Source organism: Microcaecilia unicolor, chromosome 3, assembly GCF_901765095.1.
Source record: "Microcaecilia unicolor chromosome 3, aMicUni1.1, whole genome shotgun sequence".
NCBI classification, from domain to species: Eukaryota; Metazoa; Chordata; class Amphibia; order Gymnophiona; family Siphonopidae; genus Microcaecilia; species Microcaecilia unicolor.
Window position 1 is genome coordinate 227,867,843 of NC_044033.1, and position 14,606 is coordinate 227,882,448.

The 14,606-nt window shown below is 49.0% G+C and overlaps 1 protein-coding gene across 1 annotated transcript in view; it reads left to right on the top strand.

Moving 5' to 3' along the window:
- The window catches only part of LOC115464981 (erythroid membrane-associated protein-like), an 89,202-nt gene that overhangs the window by 50,488 nt on the left and 24,108 nt on the right, over positions 1-14,606 (top strand). The window lies entirely within an intron of this gene.

Below are 14,606 nucleotides of genomic sequence, written 5' to 3' on the forward strand. Positions count from 1 at the left end.
CGGTTGCAGGATAAGCCAGATCCCCCCGCATCGGCGAGGTGGTGTCCCTCCCCCGCTCTGCGGGGATGAGCTGGACGGATTCCCCTCCCCCGTTTCGGCGGTGGTGAGCTGGGCAGAGTGTCCCTTTGTGGGTGTAATTCTCTAAGTGCTGAGTCCTGCGGATGGAGCTTTGATATCGACATACTGAGGAGTTTCCGGCAGCACATGACCACATATAGGGAGACAAAAGCTTTGCTCTCTATCTCCACCTGCTGGTAGATGGACACAACCCACCAGTCTATGGATTGATCAGCTATGATTAATGGAAAGAAAATTATCAGGTATGATACATAATTTTACCTTCTGTGTAGCTGTTCTCAGTGTGATCTCACAATATAGCCTTGTACAGATGGTGTTAGAGAGAAAAAAGTTATTTGCTGTAAGAGAAGAGTGTGTTGTTTCCTGATCATACAATGCAAAGTTAAGGAGTTATCCCTCTTTGGTAAGGAGAGAGTAGAGACAGAATATTTCTCCTAGGACAAGCAGGATGTGTCAGCCACATGTAGGTGTGCCCTCCCTTGATGGCTTCCATTGGACAGAGTTTCTCTCCAATAGCTCAGAGAACTGGTGGGGGGGGGGGGGGTTCTCTCTCTCAGCATGCATGTGGGTTGTCTCGGTGGACGCCCAAGATTCCCACTTCCACCGTCAGTCTACATTCCCAGTGGTTGGAGTTTGCAGTTCTCCACCAAATACACCAAAGGAAACCAGCAAAACTACCTGTAAGAAGAAACCACGATGCCTGAAAAGACAGGGTTCAAGAGATGCTAACGATGCAGGAATAAGATGAGCACCCAGGACTCTCATGATCTGTGTGTCGGCTGCCTTGGAGTCACACACCATGTGGAGGCATCCTTACATTGTGCCTGCATGTCTGCAAACCAAAAAGCATAGGAGGCAAGTCCTGAAGAAATCTCTGGCCATTGGGAACTTTCCTTTTCTCAGGCAGCACAGGCTCTCCCTGCTCCACCTCTGGGCCCGGCCATCCTGACTTCCAACAATACACTGGTGAGCCTCTCTGCCCCTCCTCCGAGCCTGGCTCTGCTGTCTTCGGTGACGGCACATACATGCTTCCTTGCTCCCAGGGCTGCCGAGAGACTGGGCCAGGCCCGGGACAAGGCCGTCCCTGGGGCCACCCGCCACCGGGCCAGGCCCTCTGCACTGACCTTAAGCACCTCACCTTCGAAAATGCAGCAAGCAGCGGCAGACCACTCCTTCCTTCCGTGTCCCGTCCTCGCGGAAGTTACGTCATGCGGGACACGGAAGGAAGGAGTGGTCTGCCGCTGCTTGCTGCACTTTCGAAGGTGAGGCGCTTAAATTCAATGCCAGGGAGTGACGGAAGGCGGGTGGGCCGGACTGTGGCGCCCAGGCCGGACTGTGGTGCCGGGGCCCCCCCTGGAGGCCCGGGCCCAGGGAATTTTGTCCCCCCTGCCCCCCTCGGCGGCCCTGCTTGCTCCCCTCCATGGCTACAGCCATAACCATGCTGTAGTCTTGGCCATGATGGGCAGATCCCCCAGCCAATCACAGAGCAAGCCCAGGAAACACTGCAGCCACTAGAACAGCTTGGCACCACTCCCTCCAGAGCCAAGGAACACCTTCTGGTTCTTCCCCCCCCCCACACACACACATCACTGCTGACGTCATCGCTGATGTCAGCACCAATGTCAGAATGGCAGCCGTACCCCCAGGAACAGGAGGGGCACTCCCAGGAGCTCAGGAAGAATACACTCAGCAGCTAGCTAGCAGTCAATGGAGGATTGCCCTGCAGGGAGCTCTCAGCACAACTGTGGGTAGCATTTGCAGGACAAAGGACAGAGCCAGCAAGCACACATCAAGGACTCTGCACATCCTGTCAGACACACAAGAGACCACCACTCCTCCAGTTCGGACTCCCCCTTCCTGCACTGACAACATAAGTCCCAGGACAGGCACAGTGGGCACCACAAAGCAGGAGATCCCATGACTGAGGACAGCACCACAAGCGCAGGCACAATTCAATGGACTCCTCATCTGCATCTCTCCTTCCGAGAAAGCAAACTAGTCAATCCAGCTTTGACCTTAGGTCTCACCGCTCATCCATCTCATACAATTCAACAGGACACCACTCCTCACCCAGCTTGCAGCTTCACCCTAATTCTGGCTCAGCAAAACCAGCAACTCTTACAACTACTGGCATACTTCCTTGGCTATGTAATCCACGGGACACTGCAAGATTTGTAATCCATGGGATACTTTAATTTCCTAGATATGCAATTTATCCTTAAAATCGAGCGTGGTACTGGAAGATTGGAGGGTGGCCAATGTAACGCCCATTTTTAAAAAAGGTCCCAGGGGAGATCTGAGAAATTATAGACCGGTGAGCCTGACGTCGGTGCCGGGGAAAATGGTAGAGGCTATTATTAAAAACAAAATTACAGAGCACATCCAAGGACATGGATTACTGAGACCAAGTCAGCACGGCTTTTGTGTGGGGAAATCTTGCCTGACCAATTTACTTCAATTCTTTGAAGGAGTAAACAAACATGTGGATAAAGGGGAGCCGGTTGATATTGTGTATCTGGATTTTCAAAAGGCTTTTGACAAGGTACCTCATGAAAGGCTACAGAGGAAATTGGAGGGTCATGGGATAGGAGGAAAAGTCCTATTGTGGATTAAAAACTGGTTGAAGGATAGGAAACAGAGAGAGAGTGGGGTTAAATGGGCAGTATTCACAATGGAGAAGGGTAGTTAGTGGGGTTCCTCAGGGGTCTGTGCTAGGACCGCTGCTTTTTAATATATTTATAAATGATTTAGAGATGGGAGTAACTAGCGAGGTAATTAAATTTGCTGATGACACAAAGTTATTCAAAGCCGTTAACTAGCAACAGGATTGTGAAAAATTACAGAAGGACCTTACGAGACTGGGAGACTGGGCAGCTAAATGGCAGATGACGTTTAATGTGAGCAAGTGCAAGGTGATGCATGTGGGAAAAACGAACCCGAATTATAGCTACGTCATGCAAGGTTCCACGTTAGGAGTTACGGACCAAGATAGGAATCTGGGTATCGTCGTTAATAATACACTGAAACCTTCTGCTCAGTGTGCTGCTGCGGCTAGGAAAGCGAATAGAATGTTGGGTATTATTAGGAAAGGTATGGAAAACAGGTGTGAGGATGTTATAATGCCATTATATCGCTCCATAGTGCAACTGCACTTTGAGTATTGTGTTCAGTTCTGGTCGCCGTATCTCAAGAAAGATATAGCAGAATTGGAAAAGGTGCAGCGAAGGGCGACTAAAATGATAGCGGAGATGGGACGACTTCCCTATGAAGAAAGACTAAGGAGGCTAGGGCTTTTCAGCTTGGAGAAGAGACGGCTGAGGGGAGACATGATAGAGGTATATAAAATAATGAGTGGAGTGGAACAGGTGGATGTGAAGCGTCTGTTCACGCTTTCCAAAAATACTAGGACTAGGGGGCATGCGATGAAACTACAGTGTAGTAAATTTAAAACAAATCGGAGAAAATTTTTCTTCACCCAACGCGTAATTAAACTCTGGAATTCGTTGCTGGAGAACGTGGTGAAGGCGGTTAGCTTGGCAGAGTTTAAAAAGGGGTTAGACAGTTTCCTAAAGGACAAGTCCATAAACCGCTACTAAATGGATTTGGGAAAAAGCCACAATTCCAGGAATAACATGTATAGAATGTTTGTACATTTGGGAAGCTTGCCAGGTGCCCTTGGCCTGGATTGACCACTGTCGTGGACAGGATGCTGGGTTCGATGGACCCTTGGTCTTTCCCAGTGTGGCATTACTTATGTACTTATATATTTGTAATCCACGAGACACTGTGAGGTTTTGTAATCCATGGGATACTGTAATTTCCTGGAGCCTTCAACTTGACAATCCTCTTACAAGGAGAAACCCGGTTAGTCACTTATGCCTTTGCTCCCTTCTGGCTCAGGTGTCCGGTTCCCACTCAAATTGGAGCACTCAGCTTAGTCCTAGATGCTCGCCTAGGGTTGCAGCAGAGATGATAGATTCTCACTGGGGCACCTGTATCTGCCCCTTACTAGTCTCTGTCCCACACCCATGACTGCAGCTTTGGTTCTGCTCAAATCTGTCAGTGCTCTACAAAGTCCACCCAAAATTCCAGGGCAATAGCAACTCTCAGACCAGAGGGAAAAACACCCTCCAGCCTCTTCTCTTTCCCCTTCCCCTTATGGGGAGTAGGGCGCTTGTATCTCTCCCCCCCCCCCCCCAACTTCTCAGGTCCTTTTACCTCTTAATATTATCAAAGTTCACCCTTGTTCATAAACTCAGGTTAAACAGTTCTTTTTTCTTTCCTTTCTATTCCTCAAGCACAGTCCATGGTATATACAATGCAACTGGTTCAGTTTCGATCCTTTCTTCAATTTCTCCTCTTACAGCTTGGAAAATGAAAGGGTCCCACTCATTCTTTGTCAGCTCCAACACCTGACAACCCCCCACTTGACCCAAGTTGAAACTATTGTTTACAGTTACAGTGCTGCCGTAGCCACTTTCTCCCTCCTTTCATCAAGATTTTAACTATCATTAGAGACAAAAAAAACATAGTAAAAATTTTTTTTGGTATATTAAAAGTAGGAAGCCGGCAAAAGAATCAGTTGGGCCGCTGGATGACCGAGGGGTAAAAGGGGCGATCAAGGAAGACAAAGATGTAGCGGAGAGATTGAATGAATTCTTTGCTTCAGTCTTCCCCGAGAAAGATTTGGGTGGGATACCGGTGTCAGAAATTGTATTTCAAGCAGACGAGTCGGAGAAACTTACTGACTTCACGGTAAACCTGGAGGACGTAATGGGGCAGTTCAGCAAACTGAAGAGTAGCAAATCTCCTGGACTGGATGGTATTCATCCTAGAGTACTGATAGAACTAAAAAATGAGCTTGCGGAGCTACTGCTAGTGATATGCAACTTATCCTTAAAATCGAGCTTGGTACCAGAAGATTGGAGGGTGGCCAATGTAACGCCGATTTTTAAAAAAAAGTTCCAGAGGAGATCCGGGAAATTATAGACCGGTGAGTCTGACGTCGGTGCCAGGGAAAATGGTAGAGGCTATTATTAAAAACAAAACTACAGAGCACATCCAAGGACATGGATTACTGAGACCAAGTCAGCACGGCTTTTGTGGGGGGAAATCTTGCCTGACCAAGTTACTTTAATTCTTTGAAGGAGTAAACAAATATGTGGACAAAGGGGAGCCAGTTAATATTGTGTATCTGGATTTTCAAAAGGCGTTTGACAAGGTACCTCATGAAAGGCTACAGAGGAAATTGGAGGGTCATGGGATAGGAGGAAATGTCCTATTGTGGATTAAAAACTGGTTGAAGGATAGGAAACAGAGTGGGGTTAAATGGTTAGTAGTCAGAATGAAGAAGGGTAGTTAGTGGGGTTCCTCAGGGGTTAAATGGGTAGTAGTCAGAATGGAGAAGGGTAGTTAGTGGGGTTCCTCAGTGGTCTGTGCTAGGACCGCTGCTTTTTAATATATTTATAAATGATTTAGAGATGGGAGTAACTAGCGAGGTAATTAAATTTGCTGATGACACAAAGTTATTCAAAGTCGTTAACTCGCGACAGGATTGTGAAAAATTACAGAAGGACCTTACGAGACTGGGAGACTGGGTAGCTAAATGGCAGATGACGTTTAATGTGAGCAAGTGCAAGGTGATGCATGTGGGAAAAAAGAACCCGAATTATAGCTACGTCATGCAAGGTTCCACGTTAGGAGTTACGGACCAAGAAAGGAATCTGGGTATCGTCGTTAATAATACACTGAAACCTTCTGCTCAGTGTGCTGCTGCGGCTAGGAAAGCGAATAGAATGTTGGGTATTATTAGGAAAGGTATGGAAAACAGGTGTGAGGATGTTATAATGCCATTATATCGCTCCATAGTGCGACTGCACTTTGAGTATTGTGTTCAGTTCTGGTCGCCGTATCTCAAGAAAGATATAGCAGAATTGGAAAAGTGCAGCGAAGGGCGACTAAAATGATAGCGGAGATGGGACGACTTCCCTATGAAGAAAGACTAAGGAGGCTAGGGCTTTTCAGCTTGGAGAAGAGACGGCTGAGGGGAGACATGATAGAGGTATATAAAATAATGAGTGGAGTGGAACAGGTGGATGTGAAGCGTCTGTTCACGCTTTCCAAAAATACTAGGACTAGGGGGCATGCGATGAAACTACAGTGTAGAAAATTTAAAACAAATCGGAGAAAATATTTCTTCACCCAACATGTAATTAAACTCTGAAATTCGTTGCCGGAGAACGTGGTGAAGGCGGTTAGCTTAGCAGAGTTTAAAAAGGGGTTAGACGGTTTCCTAAATGACAAATCCATAAACCACAACTAAATGGACTTGGGAAAAATCCACAATTCCAGGAATAACTTGTATGGAATGTTTGTACGTTTGGGAAGCTTGCCAGGTGCCCTTGGCCTGGATTGGTCGCTGTCGTGGACAGGATGCTGTGCTCGATGGACCCTTGGTCTTTTCCCAGTGTGGCATTACTTATGTACTTATGACCCCTCTAACTCTTATACTTCTCATTTTCTTGCCTTAACATCCTCCTTCAATCTTCAGCTGTGCTCCACCGCCTCTACTCACCAGACTGGCCACTGTCTTGATCTTGTATTCTTCTCCAACTGCTCACCCTCCAGTTTTCTTGCCTCAACTCTTCCCCTATCTGACCATCATATTTTAACTTTCACACTTAGACACCCTCCTCCTCACTCCCATCCTATTCTAACCAACACGTTTAGGAATCTACAGGCTATTAACCCTTCTACCCTGTCCTCCAGTATCTCTAATCTTTTCTCTATTGCTATATCAACCAAATCCATCAATGAAGCTGTCTCTTCCTATAATACTATTCTGTCATCTACTCTGGACACTCTCGCTCCTCCCGTGTCTCATCCTGTAAAACGTACCAAACCCCAGCCTTGGCTGACCCCTACTATCCGCTACCTAAGCTCTTGTGCCTGCTTTGCTGAACGCCTTTGGCTTAAATCTCGTGCCCATGCTGACTTCTTACACTTCAGATTCTTGCTTACCTCCTTCCAATCTGCTCTCCAAGTTGCCAAACAGGACTATTATATCCAATTGACTAACTCTATTGGTTCGAACCCTTGACGTCTCTTTGCCACACTAAACTCTCTCCTCAAAGTGCCTTCTCCTCCAACTCCCCCTTTACTTTCTCCCCAGACTTTGGCTGAGTACTTTCACGATAAGGTTCATAAGATTAAACTTGAATTCACAACCAGCTCTCCTCCACCCCCTCTTCCATAGACGGTCGGTAGCCCAACTGTTTGGGGAGGCTAAAGGGGGCGGGGCTTACCTCCATACGCTCCGTGGCAGCGACGTCAATGAAGAAAAAGACTACAGGCTCGCCGCCAGCTTCTCCCTTCTCTCTGCACACAGTGTCCCGTGATGCATTTCCTGTTTCCGCGAGAGCAGAGAGAAGGGAGAAGCTGGCAGCGAGCCTGTAGTCTTTTTCTTCATTGACGTCGCTGCCACGGAAATAAAAGATGAAAATGCGCGGGGCGGGAGGGTGGGCTCCACAACAAGCAGAAGTCGACGATTCGGCTGGGGAGGCTTAGCCTCCCCAAGCCTCTTATACGGGGCGCCTATGCCCTCTTCCCTCAACTCTCTTACCCCTGCCTTCTTTTCTTCCTTTTCCGAAATCACTGAGGAAGAAACTTTACTTCTTCTTTCATCCTCAAAACTAACCACCTGCCCCACTGACCCTATCCCCACTCATCTACTCAACACTATCTCTCCTGCTGTCACCCCTTTCATCTGTCATATCCTCAATCTGTCACTTTCCACTGCGACTGTCCCTGATGCCTTCAAACATGCCGTAGTCACCCTACTCCTCAAAAAACCTTCTCTGGATCCTACCTCTCCTTCCAACTATCGCCCCATCTCCCTCCTCCCTTTCTTATCCAAGATACTAGAACGTGCTGTCCACCGTCGCTGCCTCAACTTTCTTTCTTCTCAAGCTATTCTTGATCCACTCCAATCTGGCTTTCGCCCCTTTCATTCAACTGAAACAGCACTTGCTAAAGTCTCCAATGATCTATTCCTGGCTAAATCCAAAGGGCTCTACTCTATCCTCATCCTTCTCGATCTTTCTGCTGCTTTTGACACTGTTGATCACAGCCTACTCCTTGGCACGCTGTCCTCACTTGGATTCCAAAACTCTGCTCTTTCCTGATTTTCTTCTTATCTCTCTCAATGTACTTTTAGTGTATACTCTGGTGGATCCTCCTCTTCCTCTATCCCGCTCTCAGTGGGTGTACCTCAAGGATCTGTCCTAGGACCTCTCCTTTTCTCCATCTATACTTCCTCCCTTGGTGCTCTGATCTCAGCCCACGGTTTTCAATATCACCTTTACGCTGATGACTCCCATATATACCTCTCCACACCAGAAATCTCAGCAGAAATCCAGGCCAAGATATCTGCCTGCCTGTCAGACTTTCAGGCTTATTTTCGAAAATGATCGCCGGCCATTTTCCGACATAAATCGGGAGATGGTCGGCGATCTCTCAAAAGCGGCGAAATCGGTATAATCGAAAGCGGCTTTTTTGACAGCATCACCGCTTTCCCGTTGCCTCGCCGACGAAAGTTCAAGGGGGTGTGTCGGCGGCGTAGCGAAGGCGGGACATGGGTGGGCATGGCCGTGGCTACCAGATGGCCGGCTTTCGCGTATAATGGAAAAGAAAGCGGCGTTAAGCAGTATTTTGCCGGGTTTACTTGGTCCTTTTATTTTCACGACCAAGCCTCAAAAAGGTGCCCCAACTGACCAGATGACCACCGAAAGGAATAGGGGATGACTTCCCCGTAGTCCCCCAGTGGTCACCAACCCCCTCCCACACTAAAAAAATAAAAATAAAAACCTTTTTTGCCAGCCTGTATGCCAGCCTCAAATGTCATACCCAGCTCCCTGACAGCAGTATGCAAGTCCCTGGAGCAGTTTTTAATGGGTGCAGTGCACTTCAGGCAATCAGACCCAGGTACATCCCCCCCCCCCCCCCACCTGTTACACTTGTGGTGCTAAGTGTTGAGCCCTCCAAACCCCCCCAACACCCACTCTACCCACATGTAGGTGCCCCCCTTCACCCATAAGGACTATGATAATGGTGTAGAGTTGTGGGGAGTGGGCTTGGGGGGATTTGGGGAGCTCAGCACCCAAGGTAAGGGAGCTATGCACCTGGGAGCTATTTGGGTATTTTTTAAAACATTTTTAGAAGTGCCCCCTAGGGTGCCCGGTTGGTGTCCTGGCATGTCAGGGTGACCAGTGACCATGCTCCTCCCATGACCAATGCCTTGGATTTCGCCAGGTTTGTGATCGCCGGCATTTTTTCCCGTTATCGCTGAAAAACAAAATCGGCGATCTCAAACCCAGCGAACTCTGGCATTTGGCCGGGCTAAACCGTATTATCGAAAAAAAGATGGTCGGCCATCTTTTTCGATAATACGGTTCCAGCCAGCTGTTGCGCTGCCGCCAAAATAGATCACCGGCGATCTGTTTCGCCGGCGACGTTCGATTATGCCCCTCATTGCTACCTGGATGTCTCACCGCCACCTGAAGCTCAGTATTTCCAAAACTGAGCTCCTTATCTTCCCACCTAAACCAACCACTCCCCTTCCCCCACTCTCTATTTCTGTCGACAACACGCTCATTCTTCCTGTCTCATCTGCTCGTAACCTTGGGGTCATCTTCGATTCCTCCCTCTCCTTCTCTGCACATATTCAACAGATTGCTAAAACCTGATATTTCTTCCTCTATAATATCGCCAAAGTTCGCCCTCTCCTTTCTGAGCACGCTACCAGAACCCTCATCCACACTCTCATCACCTCTTGCTTGAACTACTGCAACTTGCTTCTCACAGCTCTTCCACTCAGCCATCTCTCTCCTCTTCAATCTGTTCAAAATTCTGCTGCACGATTAATATTTCCCTGCTATGCCCACATCAGCCCTCTTCTGAACTCACTTCACTGGCTCCCTGTCCGTTTCCGTATACAGTTCAAGCTCCTCTTATTAACCTATAAGTGCATTCATTCTGCTGCCCCTCATTACCTTTCCACCCTTATTTCTCCCTACACTCCTTCCCAAGAACTCCGTTCAGTAGGCAAATCTCTCCTAATTGCACCCTTCTCCATCGCTAACTCTCGCCGCACCTTATGCCTGGAATAGACTTCCTGAGCCATTACGTCAAGCTCCATCCCTAGCCACCTTCAAAACTGGGCTTAAGGCCTACCTGTTTGATGCTGCTTTTAATTCCTAACTTGTCACCTGCTAATAACCTTATCTTGTCTTCCTCTCTTCAATAGTCCCTTCTCCCTATGTGTCCTATCTGTCTGTCCTACCCTTATCCCTTATTTGTCCTGTCTGTCTGTCCTGATTTAGATTGTAAGCTCTTTTGAGCAGGGACTGTCTTTGTTCATGTTCAATTGTGAAGCGCTGCGTACGACTGGTAGCGCTATAGAAATGATTTGTAGTAGTAAGTCAGAGAACCAGGCTGCCATGAGCCTATTCAACTGCTCACCTTTGACTCGAGCCAGAGTAGAAATGTCCATAGGCTCTTCTTCCAGTATCTCCTCTCTCTCTGTAATCATTCTCCACTCTCTTCTGCCTGCCAGTCCATGGGCTCCTCTACAGCACTCTCCCCCAGCTGTTTCTCATCTTCCTGAGCAATCCCTCCCAGATCCTTCTCCTTTCTCTTAGAATTCTGGGACTGGTAGTGTGAATAACAGTTCCTGGTCCTACCTTATGTCTCCCTCAAGGGTTGCTGGGACTTGTAGTCTTTTGATTCCAGTGACCTCACTGGGGAAGATGACCAGCTGCTCTCTCGGACCGGCCTGGATCTTTTGGTCATGGACCTTCTGGTTCTGTACTCCCATGAGAGTTTAGGGTAAGAAAGGGACTTTCCCTTTCCTGCTCCCCCTCCATTCTCCTTGACTGTTCACACCCAACAACAGCCAACACCTCAACTGGATTCCCAAGGAAAACCCCAAACAAATACACTCCAGCTGTGAAGTCAGCACCCTCAGCGACTCTGAAGCCAGCCTCCTGACTAACAAAAGCTTGGACTACTCATCCTCCACCTCACCACCAGCACTGCCCAAACCGTAATCTTCAACACCAACTGAACCACAGCCCACCCCGTAGCTGGAGGACCTAGACAAGGATCTGATAGAAGATATTCAAAAGATTGGTATGAAAGGGGAGGTGCTACTGTTGGGAGATTTCAATTTGTCTGATTTAGATTGGAACATCCCGTCTACAGAATTGGAAAGAAATAGGGAGATCTAAGATGGCCGACGGAGAATAGCTTTGTTCCTTTGGCGTGGGGAGCCAGGAGACCTGGGGCAGCTGACCCCTTGGCCCTGGTGTGGATCCTTCTGTTAGGAGCATGGGGAGCCAGGTGACCTGGGGCAGCTAATCCCTAGGCCCTGGTGTTGATCCTCTCCCTCAGACCCATTCTCAGGTCTTTGTGATCCCTGCTGGCTCTGTCCTTGCCTTGCCCTGCCGCCCTGCTGCCAGCTTGCTCCGGTCCTTCGGCTCCGGCCTATTCCAATTCCGCTGCTCTGATCTCCTCTGCTTCTGCTCCAGCTTCTCTCAATCCATCTATTCCGGCCTGCTCCGGTCCTGCTGCTCCGCTGTCTTCTGCTCCAACCCATTCCCAGCTTATCTGTTCCAGCTTGCTCCTGACCTTCTGTTCAGCCTGTCCTAGTCTGTTCCAGCTTGTTCCATCTTGTACCAGTCCGTTTGTACCAGCTTGTTCCAGTCCGTCTGTTCCAGCTTGTTCTAGTCCATCTGTTCCAGCTTGTTCCAGCATGTCCCAGCCCTGCTGCTCCGCTGTCTTCTCCTCCAACTTGTTCCAGTCCATCTGTACCAGCTTGTTCCAGCTTGTTCCAACTTGTTCCAGTCCATCTGTACCAGCTTGTTCCAGCTTGTGCCAGGCCACCCGTTCCAACTTGTTCCTGTTTGTCTGTTCCAGACTGTTCCAGTCCATCTATTCCAGCTTGTTCCCGTCCGTCTGTTCCAGCTTGCTCCAATCAGTCTGTTCCAGCTTGTTCCAGCTTCTCCCTGCCTGTTCCAGCAATCTGCTCCAGCTTGTTCCAGTCCGCCTGATCCAGCTTTTCCCTACTTGCTCCAGCTTGTTCCAGTCCGCCTGATCCAGCTTTTCCCTACTTGTTCCAGCAATCTGCTCCAGCTTGTTCCAGTCCGCCTGATCCAGCTTTTCCCTACTTGTTCCAGCAATCTGCTCCAGCTCCCATCGCATCCACCCCAGCCTACCTGCATGCTGCATGCCTGCCTGCCTGCCTACCAGCAACCAACCTGCATGCATGTGTAAAGGGGCCATGGTCAGGGAGGCAGGTGATAGGTGAGCTGGTAGGCAGGTGGGTCGGCAGTTAGGTAGTTGTGCAGGCTTGAAGGCAGGCGGGGAGGCAGTTAGGTAGTTGAGCAGGCTAGATGGCAGGCAGGTAGTTGATGGGTTGATAAATAGGCAAATTGATGGTCTGGCAAACAGGCAAGTTGGTTGCTGATCAGCAAGCAAATTGATGGACTGACAGTCCAACTACCTAACTGCCGACCCACCTGCCTACCAGCTCACCTATCACCTGCCTCCCTGACCATGGCCCCTTTACACATTCTCTTCATCGCCCTGTCCCTTCCTAATCTTTTCTCCCTCCCCCTGTCCACTGCAGGTATTCATTGCCCATCCATGTCCTCTCCCGTCCTACTCACTACTGCACTACCCTACCCACCCCCGTCCCTGACCACCTCACCATCTCTCCTATCCCCCCCTCCCTCCTAGCTCTCAACCTTCAACACTTCCTTCCTGCCATTAGCCCATCCCCATTCCTACTAAGCTCATCCTGTCTTCGTCGCCCTACCTCCCCCACCCTCCTCTGCCCTCACTTGCTCCTTCTCCTACTATCCGCCGGTGACATCAATCCCAATCCAGGCCCCCCTCACATTCCCTCGTCTTATCCATGCAAACGCTTCCGAGATATCTCCAATCTCATTTCTGTTCCCCTCCTTCCCCCTTCTTCCCTCCCCTTCTTGTGTGCCCTGTGGAATGCCCACTCCGTGTGCAACAAACTTTCCTTCACCCACGATCTCTTCATCTCCCGCTCCCTTCATCTACTCGCCCTAACTGAAACCTGGCTCACCCCTGATGACTTGGCCTCAGTCGCGGCCCTATGCCACGGAGGTTATCTTTTCTCCCACACTCCCCGCCCAGTTGGCCGCGGAGGAGGTGTCGGGTTACTACTCTCACCCCGCCTGTAGTTTTCAACCCCTCCTCCTACCGCAATCTCACTGCTTCTCATCCTTTGAAGTTCACTCCATCCGTCTATTCTACCCGCTGCCACTCAGAGTTGCAGTCATTTACCGCCCCCCTGATAAATCTCTCTCTCCCTTCCTTACTGACTTCGATGCCTGGCTTTCTGTTTTTCTTGATCCCTCATCTCAGTCCCTCATTCTCGGAGACTTTAATATACACGCTGATGACCCATCCAACTCTCATGCTTCTCAGTTCCTCACTCTAACATCCTGCTGGTTTCAACCTCCAGCTGTGCTCCACCACCCCTACTCACCAAAATGGCCATTGTCTTGACCCTGTCCTCTCCTTTTCCAGCTCACCTTCCAATTTCCACGCCTCAGCTCTTCCTCTCTCTGATCATCACCTGATCACCTTCACACTCCTTCACCCCCCTCAGCCCCGCCCAACATTAACCACTACTTCCAGGAATCTCCAGGCTATTCACCCTCCCACCTTATCCTCTAGTATTCCTAATCTCCTTCCCTCCATCATGTAATATACATAGTAACATAGTAAATGACGGCAGAAAAAGACCTGCATGGTCCATCCAGTCTGCCCAACAAGATAAACTCAAGTGCGCTACTTTTTGTGTATACCTTACCTTGATTTGTACTTGTCTTTTTCAGGGCACAGACCATGTAAGTCTGCCCAGCACTATCCCCACCTCCCACCACCAGCTCTGCCACCCTATCTCGGCTAAGCTCCTTAGGATCCATTCCTTCTGAACAGGATTCCTTTATGTTTATCCCATGCATGTTTGAATTCTGTTACCGTTTTCATTTCCACCACCTCCTGCAGGAGGACATTCCAAGCATCCGCTACTCTCTCCGTGAAAAAATACTTCCAGACATTTTTCTTGAGTCTGCCCCCTTCAATCTCTTTTCATGTCCTCTCGTTCTACTGCCTTCGCACCTCTGGAAAAGGTTCGTTTGCGGATTAATACCTTTCAAATATTTGAACGTCTGTATCATCACCCCTGTTTCTCCTTTCTTCCAGAGTATACATGTTCAGGTCATCAAGTCTCTCCTCATACGTCTTGTAACGCAAATCCCTTACCATTCTCGTAGCTTTTCTTTGCACCGCTTCAATTCTTTTTACATCCTTCGCAAGGTACGGCCTCCAAAACTGAACACAATACTCTAGGTGGGGCCTCACCAACGACTTATACAGGGGCATCAACACCCCCTTTCTTCTGCTGGTCACACCTCTCTCTATACAGCCTA